Source organism: Ambystoma mexicanum, chromosome 8 (assembly GCF_040938575.1).
Source record: "Ambystoma mexicanum isolate Mex_15411 chromosome 8, UKY_AmexF1_1, whole genome shotgun sequence".
Taxonomy (NCBI): Eukaryota; Metazoa; Chordata; class Amphibia; order Caudata; family Ambystomatidae; genus Ambystoma; species Ambystoma mexicanum.
In genome coordinates, this window is record NC_090929.1 from 394,817,348 (window position 1) to 394,831,430 (window position 14,083).

Genomic DNA, 14,083 nt, shown 5'->3' on the forward strand with positions numbered 1-14,083 from the left:
CACCCTATCCCTTTACAGAAAAATCCTCCTACCAGAATCACTGACGTTATACAACCTGATGGCGGCGGAAATCAAAGCAGGGAGCTCAAAAGCTCTGACAACATGGGTGAATAAAAAGAAGGCTCAACTAACTTCAAATGCTTGCTCGAAAGAGGATTTGTTGACCAATCCTCTCAGAATAATGATATTAGATCGCTACTCTAGAGATGGTTGAAAAGAACAAACTTTTAAACCACCTACCGCCTCTACAGAGAAAATATAACGATCCGGCCGAAATTTACAAAAAATTCCCTAGTCGGCCATTGAGACAGCTGTTTATGAAAGCAAGGCTAAATCTGCTGCCAACTAATGAAATTCTGTTTATCAGAGGAAACAGTCCATCAAACTCCTGCAGACTATGCAAAGAGGCAAAGATGGTAGAAACTGTGCGACATCTACTAACCTCTTGCCCGGCGCTGCGAACGCTGAGAAAGGCTTATTTGTCAACTGTCCTGGAGGCCTCAATCTTACGGGAAGAGGAGACTTGGTGGCAACGGCTAATTAGCGGCCAGAAAAAACATCCTGGGCAATTGCCTCGGCAAAGATTTTACAGCAGGCTCTCATCTTGATAGAGCAAAGTAAAGAAGATGAAGTGATAAGCTAAGCTACACAAGTCTTGTCTCTCTACGGCTCTTGTTATGAGAATAGGTGAAACAGACTGTGACAATTTTGTTAAAACCAATTACTTTTTGGTAAATACAATAATAAAAAATAAAAAAATTAAAAAAATTACTTTGAACGCAACATTTTGTAATCAAGAGAGGTGCATTACCTGCAGTGCTCCGATGTGCTAAGAAGTTCCACCTTCGCGGCAAGCAGCTGCTCTGAACAGAGATCTTTTGTTGAACTTCTTATTGGGAAGAGGAACATCTACAGAAGTTCCTCTTATGACGTAATGACGAGACACGTGTAGAGAGAGATTGACAGCAGACATGTGATGTCACCATTTGCTACCAGCATGCAGTGCCTTGCGATGTAAGGCCTCATTAACAATTGAGCCACATTTTTAGGCAGATGCCCGCCATAGGCTGATGGTCGTAATCTGAAAAATCTGCTGAATTGTGGGTAATACTGCTGTATTCTAACAGTAGCAAAGGTCGTTTCTATCCTTTTCTACCCATATTTTGAGGCTGGAAGTGGATTCTGCATAGTAGTCTTTGACACCATTTCAGTAAACATGTTCAAATGAACAGCAGGGTCAATTCTGACCCTTTTATGCTAAGGTCAGTGTGAGCGATGCACACTTTTCCAACCCCTTTGAATGTTCCCATGGAAAACGTACTCATTTCATGCATTAAATCGATCCCCTTCTGCTTCCCCTCTGTACAGGAAACACCTTTTAAAAACAGCAGGGGACTTTTAAATGTTTAACATCCACCTGTGTAGGGAAGGTGAACATTGGAGGACTTTCAAGGTAGTATGCCACCTGGTAATTAGGTGGTATGGACAGCAGCGCTATTCTTTTGGAATACCACTGACACTATATACTACCATGCCTGTAATATGGTAATACGTCCTCTTTAACCTTACTGCAGGGACTGCATTGAGGCGCCGATTCTTCAGTTCTGTCTTTGCGCTTTAAGATTTATGCCTAGTGCTGCTCTCAGCGTTTGGGGTTCTATCATAGATTATACATCCGGTACTAACACTGGAAAGCAGGCCCCTGTGTCAACCACCCTTTTCTGTGAAGACCTTTGTTGTGTTCTCTTGAGCCAGAGCCTTTTCTCATGGCCCCATATCCTGGAGCCTAGAACAGCTGTGTGAAGCTCTGGCCCTCTAGCCAACAACGATCAATGTTTTAGGATAACCATGTGCACGAGATCCCTTTAGAATTCAAATAATTCTTATGCATTTTTATGATCAATATCATTAACACCTGACATGTTTCTGGCTCTTTGGGGGCAAGAGTTGTGCGCTTCAGCTCTGGGGCGCGCTTGCACCCTCTGCTAGGGGTGAAGATGGGGTTGGTAGTAGCATTTCACACCATTATCCGGGGAAAGTGTTGTGGGCTTTGCTGGAGGTGGAGCCAGCAGTGACTGTTTGCGAGCAAAGACTATTAAATCCCTCTCGCAGCGCAGAGCCCGTGCGGAGAGGAAGTGGTGTTGCAAGTGGTCTGACACCAATTTTTGCTGCAGTGTTTTTTCAGTCTCTACTGTGGAGGTGAAGCCAGCAGTGACTGTTTGCCAGCAAAGACCCTCTCGCAGCGCAGAGTGTGCGCAGAAAGGAAGTGGTGTTGCAAGTGGTCTGTCGTGGGCTGATAGCAATTTATGCTGCAGTGTTTTTTCAGTCTCTATTGTGAAGGTGGAGCCAGCAGTGACTGTTTGCAAGCAAAGACTATTAAATGCCTCTCGCAGCGTGGAGTGCGCGCGGAGAGGAAGTGGTGTTGTAAGTGGTCTGTCATGGGCCGTTGGCAGCGTCAACAACTAGAGACCTGCTCATTGTTGGTGATAGCTGGGAGCAGCCGGGAAGCGCCAGCGGAGCTCCAAACACGTGAGCGGAGGATATCAAGTAAGCAGTAAGAAAGCCACACAGACCAGTTGCAAAAGCACATTTTTGCTATTCGTAATTAGTTTTAATCGTCAAAAACTGCTCTGTTCTGGTAAAAGTACTAGTAAGTGAGAGAGCAAGTGAGAGACTGTCGGGGCTAGACCGCTTTGATCTTACCCAAATACAAATAGAAACCCCCAGGTTGGGTGCCAGAGAAAAGTTGTTAAGGAAAGGAGGGAAACCGATAGAGCACCACCCACCCGCTCCCGAAACAGAGGCTCCAAGCTACGGACAACAGAGCACACAGGTCCGCAGAACTAAGAAAGAACGGGAGAAAATGGGTGTGGGCGGGATTCCAACCAGAGCACCAATTTGAAAAGACCATTTGTTTGAGAGGTGGAGAGTCAGAGAGTTGGAGGGTTAAATAATCCTGTGCATTAAGGGGGGAGTGAAGAATGAAATTGCGCAGTACTATCCTCCAAATGGACAATAAATCCCGAGAATGGGAAGGGCAGCTGGAAAGGGCTGCATTGGACGGAATGCATAATCCTTTTCGGCTAAGTCAAGACCATAGTGTAACACCTCCCTTGTCACCTTGCAGACTTATCTGAGCCCAGGTGCACGCGGAAGTCTCGCCCCAGACACCAGGGGTGGGGGGGCGTGAACCGAAGGAGAGCATTCTTTTATACATTCCTGGAAACGTGATCTCGAATTCACTGTAACAACAAAAAAGATCCCAAAAAAAAAATAATGATCATTTTGGAAAAAGAGAAAGTAGGAGTACAAATGATGAGGACATTATGCTTCTTAATCATTGTGTGGAATTATCGAGCAGGTCTGAAGCAAGCACCTCTGAGATCGCTCGAGAGCCCCTCCCCATTAATGACATGCTTCTGGAAGAGGAGAGAGAGGATACCTCTGGGATGGGGAGAGGAGAACGCACAAATATTCTACCTCCCCTTCCAATAGGTATGAAGGAAATGGGAATCATAGAAGAGAACATTGGAATTAGGTCCCCAGCCCAAAGTGAGCCTGGACTTCAAACAAATGAAAATAGTCTATGTGCACTCGATTTTGTCCTTAACTCATTGGTGTCAGTATTTGACCAACTAAGAGTAGAGGTACAGTCTCAGGCGGGGGTCCTACTGGAGTTGACAAAAGAAATTGCGAGTCTTGACTCCTCTGTAGTTGGGTGCAGTAACAGCATAAGCTTCATTCTAACCCCATCTCTAAGTGACCTCCTGGTTGAGCTAACTAAACAAGGCTTGGATTTATCAGCTATCCAATCGTCTATCAGTCACAAGAAGAAAGAAGAGGAGACATGTATGTAGCTCTTGTATGACATACAGGACAAGTTGGGAAAGAGGTTGCCAGAAATGGGGGAAGAGAGGGAGAGAGCAGAATCATCCCAGAGAATCTCAGAATTTGATGATACACCACTTTCAGAGTCTGTATTGGAAGAATTTAGAAGAGTAGCAAACTTGGTGGAGGGGTTGCAGGAAGAAGATCAAGAGCAACTACAGCTGAGAGATCCCCAATTACAAGTGCAGGACCCATCTAAGACAAAGCCAGAAGAAACTAATTATCGACTCTTTAAACACAGAAAAAGATTGAGAAAGAGAGACGCAAGAAGGAGAAGAAGAGCGAAAGATTTGAGAGGGCAGGAAGGACAAACAAAGAAAAGTAAAAAGCAAAAAGGACTATAAATAAAAAAAGCGGAGACAAATGCTTTCACTAACTCCCTCTCGGAAGCTTCCCGAGCGGCCAGCTCTGAGGGGGAAGATTGTCTCAATTCAACAGTGAATCCAAGAAGAGATCAGGGGAAAGGATCTGCAAATGAGAACCAATCAGAATTAAGAAAGCGGCCGAGAAAAGGAGATGGACAGGGGCAAGCAGAAATGAATACAGAAGTAAAAATAACCAACACGAGCATTGAGCTGCAAACTGATTGGCGAGAGGGGGAGAAGAAGCACCAAAATAATTCTGAGGAAATCACAATGGAAATGGGGTCAGCAAAATTCAAAAAATGCTGGTGGCAAACAATTGCAAATCGCCTGGCAATAAAGGGGGCCCAATTGCTCCGATTTTTCTTAAGAGTAAGATCCAGTTGGAGCGAGAAAAGGCCAGGGTGCCAGTGCCAGGTACAACAATTATGGAAGCAAAAGTGAAGGTCTCTCCAATATTCCTAAACTGCATTGCACAAAAGTAAAAAACAAATTGCCCTCAGATAAGTGAGACTGGGGGTGGGCAAGTTTTGCACGCTGGATTTGAACGGGAACGGAGAAGGAGTGACAAAGGAAATGAGAGCACAACCTGAACCACAAGAAGGTAAACAGCTGGTGTCTGGGCGAGAGTTAATTAAAGAGACCCCTTAGAAAGAAGAGACCTCTCCTTTTGCGATACCAGTAGTCTGGTTCTCCTTGGTCTCAAATAAGAACAAGATCAAATCTCTGTGTAGGGGACAAATTCTGGCAGTCCTTAGAAAAACCCGAAGTCTGTATTTGATGAAATCTGGAGATATAGAGTTTGTATGGTTTCCAGATTTCGAAAATCCTTTGGTGGCAGAAGTGGGCTTTCCCTCGCGAGAAAGCCAAGACGCAATTCTGGGAGCAGCCAATTAACTGGAAGGACAGGGCCTTCTAGCTACCCGGCTACCGCCATCGGCAAGACTGCATCCAGCCTCTTCAATGACAACCGTTTCCCCAAGAAAAAGATCTGAATCAAGGGAAGGAGGACCACCCCATCTATCTAGAAGAAGCCCCATGAAAGAGGGAGCAACTAGCCAAGATAATAACTTGCTCCTTCATCGAGAAATACTTACACAAGTCTTTCTAAAACTGGGGATGGGATCGAAGCCTCTTTAACCAAATGGGTGTTAATGTAATGTGTTGGAATACGCGGGGCCCCAATACATTTACTTTGAAATGCATGAAGGAATATCTGTTTCGGAAAGGGGACATTCTAATGTTCCAAGAAATATGGATGGTAAATCCGATTATTGTTGAGGGTTATACAATTTTCTCTCAACCAGCCCTCCAAAAAGCTAAGGGCAGGCCGTCGGGAGGGATGGTAATGGCCTTCAAGAATAGTATATTCAGTGACCTAGTCATGATTTCAAATAATAAGCAGGGAATTCAGGCCTGCAAAGCCTCGCTAATAAATCATAATCCAAGATTGGAAGTAATTCTGGTCAACATGTACTGAAATCCTTCTGGCTCCATTCAGCAGGAATTCTTTAATGCTTTAGCAATGGTGCTAGAGGAGGCCAAACTACTCTTTGGGGGTTCCCACCTTCTAGTGTGAGGAGACCTGAATTCTCAATGTATTCCATTGCCTAAGGAGTTGACCCAGTCGGGTGCCCGAAGAGTCTCCAAAATGGGCAAAGCCTGGGTGGAATTTCTAACAGGGTGGGGTCTGAAAATGGCGAATGGGGTGTTGTCGGGGGGATAACCCAGCCAAGCCAACAAGAGCTCAGGGCTCTTCCATTTCAACACTCGATTACATCTTTATGTCTCTAAGTCTCTTCAAACTAAATGTCACCCTGAATCTGAATCGGGATGGGGGGTTACCACGCATGTTTGGAGCTATCTTTTCCGGACATCACCCAGGGTGAACAGGTAAAACAGACCCAAGCAATCACATTAAAAAAAGGGAGAGCTCACCTTATAAAATATAAGAGGGATGGGATCACCCAGATGGAAGTACCGGAGGGGGAGTGGCGGGGTAATTATCTTTCGGATAGCTTCATGAAATGTATATGATCGACTCATCCCCCAAGCCCGGGTGGGGGTGGGAAAAAGCAGTCCCATCGGCATGTGTTCGATGAGGAGACGTTGAGGAGAAAAAAACAACTGGCTGAGGGTGTAAGAAAACTGACAAAGCAGGATTTATCTGAGACAGACTGCAAAAGAGAAATAAGTGCTCTGAAATTGAACTATAAGCATTGGTCTGTGGACAGAAGGATGCTACGCCTGCAGCACTACGGGGAACAAATGCTAAGGCTGGTCAGCAGTAGGGATTCATGAGGGTTTTGGTCGGTCCTGCATCAACTGGAGGGTGTGACAGGGTCTACCCAATGCAATCTGGTCCCAGAGAGATGGTGGGTGGATTATCTATCAGCGATCTTTGCTAAACCTCAGAGCGCCCCCTTTCTGGTAAGTATGGAGGCGGCCTGGAACCTCCCACTAGATGAAAGACTACTGGTGGAATTTATTGGAAGGGGTACCCAATCAAAAGCAGCCGGCCATAACGGGTTGACCTATCAGGTGTTGAAAAATAACAGCCCTTCTCTAGGCAAAGCTGCTAACTGGGCATTCAGGGAGATCTTAGCGAGGAAAGGATTTCTGGCATCCTGGAAAACAGCAACAGTGATCCCATTGTTCAAAGGGGGCGATCGATCGCTGCTCTGGAACTACCGCCAATAGCCCTCTTGGACATTGAGAGCAAACTATTCATGAGAGTGCCTATGGGAGAATTAGAAAAATGGGAAAAGAAACGGAAATTCTCTCTAAGTTCTAAACAGGATTCCGGAAGGGCCTCTCTATGTCATTAAATGGTTTGGCATTTAATGTCCTAAGCGAAAACACTAGGGGGGGAGGTGAATCAACAGTTCTTTGGGGCATGGGTCGACTTCTCGAGAGCCTTTGACCAAGTCGATAGAAGTTTAGCTCTAGGGGTATTCCAGATGAGATTCTGTCATAGCTGGTGGAACTGCATAGAGACACGACAGTGAGAGTGCGATTGGATAAGGAGGGTCACTTGTCGGAACCTATAGAGGTGGAGAGAGGAGTTTGTCAGGGGCGTTTAGGCGCCCCCCTCTTCTTCAATCTTTACTTGGCGGATGTAGAGGGCCACCGGAAACCATCGACGTTGGCCAGTCCAGTGATCAATGGGGAAAGGGTACAGATGACGTGGTGTTGCTAAACTGCACAGCAGTGGCCCTGTAGCGTTTGCTGCATGGTCTATTTTGGTATGCGGAGGAGAACGGTCCAGTTCTGATCTTCAAACATAGGAATAAAAGAGTCTCCTTCCCACAATGGACACTGGGGGGCAATCTGATTGCCAGGGTAGAAGAATTTGTCTATTTAGGACACAAAGTTTACGGCTCCCCAGCTGCCTGCAAAGTTGAGCAGGACATTCATAGTAAAATTCTGCAGTTTACTGCACAAATGAAGAAAGTATTGGGGAAGTACTGTACGTTTTCAATCATCCCGTTAATCAAGTACTACCAGACAAAAGTCATCCCAGTGCTCCTTTATGGGCTGGAGGCAAAGCCCCTCCTTTGGTTTAGCAACTGGGAAAAATGGGAGGGTCTCCTATGGAAAAAGTTTCTCGGACTACCCATGAGGCTGCCCATGGCAGATATCAGATTTGAATTGGGTCTACATTCTTTAAAGGCCCAAGCAGGATGGAAGTTGATCGCACTATATTGCCTCTTGATAACAGCAAAAGAGGGGTCATTATATGCAGATATCAACTCGCATCTGGAAAAAAAAGCTTGAAAATGCTTACAAGTCTGAGCACATGGGTAGAAAAAGAACTGGCAAATATAAACAAAAATCATCAGACTTTAATCGAGAATCCAATAAAGGTTAAGAAATCCGGGGATGAAATGGAGAGTGACAGTAGATACCATACGAGCCTCGGCACATCCCAGTGTATTTTTGTTGGCCGATAAAAAGTAGGGCCACCTGGCAAAATATCTGGTAAAATTCCCACACTGGAAGCTGCGGAAACAGTTCTTTAGAGTGCGCCTGAATGTAGTACATACAGGGGAGATGCTCATTAGAAGGGGCCTGGAAGCAAATGCGATTGCTCTATGCAATATATGTAAAAACCCCAAAGAGCAAGCTTTAAAACACCTGTTAATGGAATTTGAGGGAACATGGGCAGTGAGATCCGTGCTTTTTGCAAGCTTTGGGTTGGGTAAGGTGCGTATCCTACCGGACATGTTCTGGGACAGATTGGTCTCAGACCAAAATCAGGTCCTCACAATTGCAGTAGTCCAGGTATTATAGAGATGCCAGATAGTGTTCTAATAGGGTATCCAAGTGCCACAGCAGTTTTTGACCCATGTAGGGTAGAAGCTAAAGATTCATGGTAGGATTGGTTGCAAAGACCCCAAGAATGGTAGTTCAAGTGCGGATAAGAGGCTTCCTATCGTGATCAGAGAGAAGAGGGTGCGAAAGGTGTTCCTGTTCTATTTTGTTGCCATCACTCCCTCCCTGCTCTTCTTTTGTCCCATTTAGTAAATATGCAAGTAGGACGGCGAGATGATTTTATGTGAATCTTTGGGTTTTAAGAGTTTTCAAATGTTGGTTTTTTAAGTCATGGCATGTTATGTTTTGATAGTTGAGTAAATTGTAAATTATAGTAGGATAAAAATGTATATTAAGTTTTGTCAAAGGTTATTTTAACCAAATACAATAAACAAAATAAAAAAAAGTTGTGGGCTTCGCAGTACTTATGTGGAGTATCTGCGTCTCTGTTAAGGATGCATCTGTAACCCAACGAGATCAGCCTGGACTGCCTTTCCCTGGTTCTGTACCTATCTCCCACCTGGAATGTTGTTGATGGAACTTGTGAGGGGTTCAGGTTTTGGCAGTCCGTCTATCAAAGCGCTGCACCAGCACAGAGTTGATTTCTGCGGGGCTTTCTGAAAATTATACCTCAAATAAATTAGTCAAAAGTACAGTCTTTTTCTGTTTTGTTTTGGGTGTACTCAGGCAGCAGAAAGCGTATCCTCCAAGACCAAACAGCATTATTAGTTTTAGCTATTATGTGGCACCAGCGCCATCTATAAGCCAAAACGATTACATCAGAGTACAGGTAGGGGGAAATGCCATATGAGGAGGGACACAAAGCTTGTAGGTGTTGTTTGGTTATTTACTCACTCACTGACAGGCCATTGCCATGATAATCCCCATGGCGATTCCCACTCACATCCTGCCTCTCCCTGCCCAAAAAGCACCCTGCTTGGGGAACTCTTTGAGCTACCCTTATCAAGCCTTACAGTCAAACTTTGCACTAAAAGTGCATGCCAGTGTTTCTTTTTTTAAATCGGTCTTCTCAGAGATAATGATTTAACGGGTGCTGTAAACATGCTGCAGGTGTAATACAATTTCTTAACCATGTCTGCCTTGAGCCACTCTATTTATGATGACTTCGTGTGTCCTTTACTGAAGTCCTTTTATAAACCGACATTGGCAAAGCTAACACTTTGGACTTGTGTACAAGTATTACGCATTTGCCAGGCACTGGTGTTATATGGCCAGGTACTTGCACCATTTGGCAGCTGTTACCATCAATGGCCAGTTAGTACCACTATGGCAGTGCCTGGCAAATGCTTTCCACAGGCCTGCCCCAAAGTCAAAACTGTTGACATTGCCAATGCGTGTTTTATGTCTCAAGAGTTAGTGCGCTTACGGTAGACATTATTTTTGCAACGACTTATTTTGGGAACGTTTGCTAGGCGTTCACATGAAAGTTGCTGTGTCTCTCTATGAGATGTCTGATGCCAACCGGTCCCCTTCTTGGTGGCTTTCTTCTCCTCTGTCTAATCTGTTTGGTCAGTTTGGAAACGTGCCCATAGGAGCAGGATGCAGCTCCCTTTGTGAGACCTTACGATGCATGTAAGGGGTTAACACCACTTCGTTGCATGTGTTGGTTTTCTCTCCCATATGCACTCCAACACTGCCCATTCATGAATGGATAAGAAACTGCAAATGACTACGTGTCATACACCTATCTAGTATTTACACTTTTCTGTAGCTGAAATAGCAACTTCCAAACGGGGATTCATTAAAGGAGTAAATATAAACTGAAGTTTCTAGTTGAATGACAATGTGTGTGAAAAAGTTAATTCAGCCTATTTGTTTTTCTATGTTACTAGACTTTTATATGGTGATATGATGTGTTATTTATAACGCGCTTAATACCAAGTGGTTTCTAAGCGCGGACCCAGGGATCGAACCTGCGGTGCTTCCTGTCGTCTTGCTTCCAAGGCGAGCACTTTGCACCTGAGATATCCTCCCAAGACTGTACCACATCACCAGCATAGTAGTTTCAGGACACCTAGGCTTGTCCGTGGAGCTGCATATTTTGCCACCCCGCCAGGTGTATCCAGCCCTTGGCCTGCAGTAGAAAAGAAAATGAGCATAGGGAAGATAAGAAGATGACCAGTAGGGAATAGATCATATAAGAAGTGGATGGAGGGATACAGTGGGTGTGACCGCGCGTGTGCATGCTAGTCCTGTTAGGTGGACCGCAGGGGGTTGTCCTTAAGTGTTATGTGAAGTGAGTTGTGTTTCCAAGGCAGATTTGCGGAAATGTAAGCTATTACCCAATGTAATGTTGGATGCATGAGAGGCTCAAGAGCGTGCTTGGGACATCCTGGAAGTCTGGTGACTTATTTACCCAGGCATCTCTATAGACTAAACCTGAGGTCAAACTCCAGAATGTTTATTCTGGGGCTGCCAAAGAGGTTTTGAGGCACGCTGTGAAAGTAAGAGACTGAAAGTAAATGGGAGTAACCGTTGAATAACGGTTTGAGGTACTAACCACCCCTTCAAGCACACGTTGGTGCTGGGTGGCAGTACCCTGGATGTTGTTCAAGGCCATGGTGAACCAGTCTTGGGATCTGTCTTCCATCACCCAGAAGCAGGAAGCTACACATTGAAAATAGTGAGCTGACCCTGAAGGGAATTGGGGGGGGGGTTTATTAAGGGTCAATTGAAACACTGGGAGCTATCAAGTAGCTTCTGATATGCAGGCATATAAATACATGGATATTTACAGTGTCCGTTACGTGTGTGTGAGGTGTGGGGGTCTGCTAATGTAAAAAACCTCCCCATTTTTTAAATCACTTTCTGTAAGACCCTTCCTATCAGGTCTCTCCACCCCAGCATCCAATTTTCTGGAGGCAGAGGAACTGAGATTCAGGCAAATGCGGTAGCAATACAACCAGCTCTTTTATGGGGTGGAGTGTGGGCAGGAACAGGGGATACAGTTCTTAAGGTTGACTTGCCGAAAGTGATGTCCCTTAAGAAGGGACATTGGCCCATATTATGAGGTTGCCGGTAGGCCACCAGTGCTACTGGCGGCCTACCAGCAACCTCGGATTACCGTTTCCGCCACCCGATATCCCAGTAATACCGGCATATTACGGGCAGCAGAGGAACAGTAAGTTTCTATTCTCATGGAGTCCTATTGGACTATTGGACTCCATGGGAATGGGAACACTGAAGCACCTCCACCGTTAGTAACAGTGGCGGTGCTTCAGTGAAAGGTTCTGCTGGTAGGGGCTTGATTTACAGGCAGGTTAGGCATGCCGGTTGTTCACTGCCCCTACCGACAGACTTGTAGTTTGCCATTACAGAAAGGTGTCGGTAACAACATTTCCGGACGGGCATCCTTATAATGAGGGCCATTGTCTCTGCCAGTTTGCTGATATCAAGAAACTCTTATGCTCACTTTGTCTCACTAATTTATGGGATTCACCGGGCTCTTTTCAGCCCCTGGATTTCAAAGTATTTAAAGAAGGCTATTGGGATATGATCGATTTAGTCTGAGGACACTTAGCCCGGTTCAATATCAGGTTAGAACAGTATTTTTAAATGAAATGTTTTAAGAGACATGCACCTTTTCTGAATGAAATGAGGTCCTATGAAATGAGAAGTTTCTATGCCAATTTCTGATTAGGGGATTAGGATTTGAATTATTTACACACCTGTGGAATGGGATTAGAAGGCGTGACTCACTTTATGTTTTTGTGCAATAGTTGTATATGTCTAAGACAAGCATGGTTTAGGCCCATGCTCATACAAGGTAATGTCAGACATCTACTGGCAGCCCTTGTTTAGACAAAATCAACTGGTAGTCTGGTGGTGGTCTCCTCTTAAACCACCTATATTTGGGAAGCTTGGAAGAAGTGGAGACACATTCTGAGGTGATAGAAGACTGTGAGGCTGATCGTTTCATTTTTTTCCCTCCTCTCTTGAATGGCGCTTTTTGTGCAGTAGCACAACTGTCGGGTTTTAAGATGTTTGTGTTGATTTTATATTTTGTGTGATGCTTACATGTATTTATATTTGTTTAATGTATTGTCATAGCATTCTATCATGCCGATTAAATAAGTATTGATGAGGACTGCCAGCCCTGGGCCAAAAGCGGTGTAGTTAAGAATGCCCTAGGCAACAGAAGGTGAGGGAATATAGAAGAATGCAGTGGTTAAAGTAATAAGATAACATTTTTAAATGTTAATGTAAATGTTAAAGGTATTTGTACCGCGCACCGTCACCAACGGAGTTGGTCCCCAGGCGCTCACGCGGATCAGCGAACGAGAAGGCGGGCTGGGTTAGTAAAATAAAGAGGGAGAAGGATAGTGAGAGAGGTGGTGTCCTATTGGCAGCTTCAGTTCAGTATACACAGTGCGCTGAGTTTTGGTGCGAGTATCAGATTGATGTCAGTCCTCGTGTGCTGTTGGTGCAGCTTATGTGTTGTTTGTTTGTTGTTGCGGTGTGGTGAAGTGCATGCGGCTTGCTGTGCGAGAGGTGGTTGTGTGGATGTTTTTTGTTTTGGGTATGCAGACATTTTGAGCCTTTTGTTTAATGGGTTATATGTCTCGCAGCTGACTTTCGCAGTTTTGCTGAGTGCCGAGATTTGAGAATCCTGTATGGTGGGGCAGAGGCCCAGGTCTCACAGTACACTATGTTTCACCATACAATAGACAAAGATGTAGGCCACACCTAGATTTGAGAGTCCTGCAAAGTGGCGGTGAGGCCTAGGTTCATAATACATTATGTTTCACCAGACAATAGACAAAGATGGAGGGTACACCTAGATTCGAGAATCCTGTAAAGTGGGAGAGATGCCTAGGTTTCATAATACATTACGTTTCACCACACAGTAGACAGAGAAGGAGGCTATTCCTAGATTCGAGAATCCTGTAAAGTGGGAGAGATGCCTAGGTTTCATAATACATTACCTTTCACCATACAGTAGACAGAGAAGGAGGCTATTCCTAGATTTGAGAATCCTGTAAAGTGGGAGAGAGGCCTAGGTTTCATAACACATTACGTTTCACCATACAGTAGACAGAGAAGGAGGCTATACCTAGATTCGAGAATCCTGTAAAGTGGGAGAGAGGCCCCGGTTTCACAGTGCATTATGCTCCACCATACAATAGACAAAGGTGGGGGCTACACCTGGATTTCAGAGTCCTGCAGGGTGAGTGCGACGCAGGCTAATGTTCACAACTCTAACCAGATTCTGCACTTGCTGACATTCACAAGTTTATCTATCCTTCATGGTTCTGTCTGGGTGAGATGCAGGTTAGTAGTTAATGGTATATTAACCATATTTAAAGATGGAGGCTACACCTAGATTTGAGGGTACAGTAGTGGGAGAAAGGCCTAATACAGTAGGATTAGTTTAATAGCAGACAAACATGGTTTGATATACCTATGTGTGAGAGTAGATTTATAATGGTGATTGCTAGTGTTGAGTATTACCCAAGAGAATGATACCGGTGACGTTTGCCTGACAAGCTGTGTTCTGA